We start from the raw sequence: 2,121 nt of genomic DNA on the forward strand, positions 1-2,121 counted from the left end.
CACCATGCCTGGCTATTTTTTATGTTTTCAGTAGAGACGAAGTTTTACTTTGTTGGCCAGGCTGGTCTTAAACTCCTGACCTCAAGTGATCTGCCTGCCTAGGCTTCCCAAAGTGTTGAGATTATAGGCATGAGCCACCATATCCAGTCCTTCCTCCTTGCTTTCTTGAATAAAGTATTTAGCATTGAGTTATCCTTTTATGTCTTGTAGAGATGGGGTCTAGCCACATTGTGCAGGCTGGTCAACTTGAACTCCTGGCCTCAAGGGATCCTCCCTCCTAGGCTTCCCAAAGTGTTGAGATTACAGGCGTGAGCCACCAGCATGAGCCTCGCCAATATTTCACTTTCAACAAGGAAGAGAACATCCAGACAGAAAATCAAAAAGGAAACATTGGCCTTTAAACGAAATGGACCTAATGGACATATACAGAACATTTCATCCAATAGCAACAGAATACACACTCTTTCCTGGAGCACACAGAACATTGTGCAGGAGTGTATGTTACAGCACAACTTGAGTTAAGAAGACTGAAGTTATATCAAGTGTCTATTGTAATCACAATGGTATGAAACTAGAAAATAATAACAGGAGAAATCTTGGAAAATGCACAAACATGTGGAAATTCAACGACCTGCTCCTGAATAACAATGAGCCAAAGACGAAATCACAGAGGAAACAGAAAATATCTTGGGACAAATAAAAGTGAAAATACAACACAATATGAAAATGGAAAAATCTCAAGAAGCAACCTGACTTCACAGCTCAGGCCACCAGGGAAAGAACTAACTAAACCCCAAGTTAGCAGAATAAAAGAAACCACGAAGATCAGTGCAGAAATAAATGACATTGAGACTTGAAAAACAGCAGAAAAAAATCAATACAATTGAGAATTGGACTTTTTGAAAAGATAAGCAAAATTCACAAACCTTTCCCTAAGCAATAAAAAAGACAGAAGACTCAAATAAAAACAGAAATGAAGGAGGAAACATTACAACTGAGACCACAGAAGTAAAAAAGATCATAAAAAACTACTATGTACAGCAACCAATCAGATAATCTAGAAGAAATGGATAAATTCCTAGAAACATATATGAATCATTAAGAAGTAGAAAATATAGACTGGGCGTGGTGGCTCACGCCTGTAATTCCAGCACTTTGGGAAGCCAAGGTGAGTGGATCCCTTGAGACCAGGAGTTCAAGACCAGCCTGACCAACACGGAGAAACCTCATCTCTACTAAACATACAAAAAATAGCAGGGTGTCAGGGCACGTGCCTTAATCCCAGCTTCTTGGGAGGCCGAAGCATGAGAATTGCTTGAACCCAGGAGGCAGAGGTTGCATAGCCAAGAATGTGCCACTGCACTCCAGCTTGGGCAACAGAGCAAGACTCTGTCTCAAAAAAGAAAAAAAGAAAAGAAAAGAAAAACAAAGAAAATAAAAACAAGTATAAATGAGTAAGGAGATTGTATTAGTAATAAAAAGTCTCCCACCAAAGACAAGCTCAAAAACTGATGGCTTCACTGATGAATTCTACAAAACATTTAAAGGAGAACTAATACCAGTATCTCTGAAGCTCTTCCAAAAAATTGAAGTGGAGCTAGGATTTCCAAACTGACTTGATGAGACCAGCATTACTCTGATACCAAAGCCACACCAAGACACTACTTAAAAAACTACAGGCCAATATCTCCAATGAACATAGATGCAACAATTCTCAATAAATACTAGCAAACCAAATCCAACAACACATCAAAAACATCATATGAACAAGTGGAAATTATCCCTGGGATAGGCAAAATAATCCATACGATACCCCACATTAACAGAAGGAAAGATAAAAACCACATGGTTATCTCCATTGATTCATAAAAACCATTAGACAAAATTTAACATTCATGATTTTTTTCAAAAAAGCTCTCAGCAAAATTGGTATAGACGAAAACTTCCTAAACATAGAAAGGCCATTCATGAAAAGCCTACAGCTAATATCATAATGGGAAAAACTGAAATCTTCTACTCTGAAACTCAGTGCAAGGGGAGGATGCCCCTCTCACCGCTTCAACACAGAACTGAAAGTACTAGCAAGAGCCATCAGGAAAGAAAAAGAAATAAAAACATTTA

The sequence above is a fragment of the Colobus angolensis genome, unplaced genomic scaffold (genome assembly GCF_000951035.1).
Source record: "Colobus angolensis palliatus isolate OR3802 unplaced genomic scaffold, Cang.pa_1.0 Scaffold325, whole genome shotgun sequence".
Classification (NCBI taxonomy): domain Eukaryota; kingdom Metazoa; phylum Chordata; class Mammalia; order Primates; family Cercopithecidae; genus Colobus; species Colobus angolensis.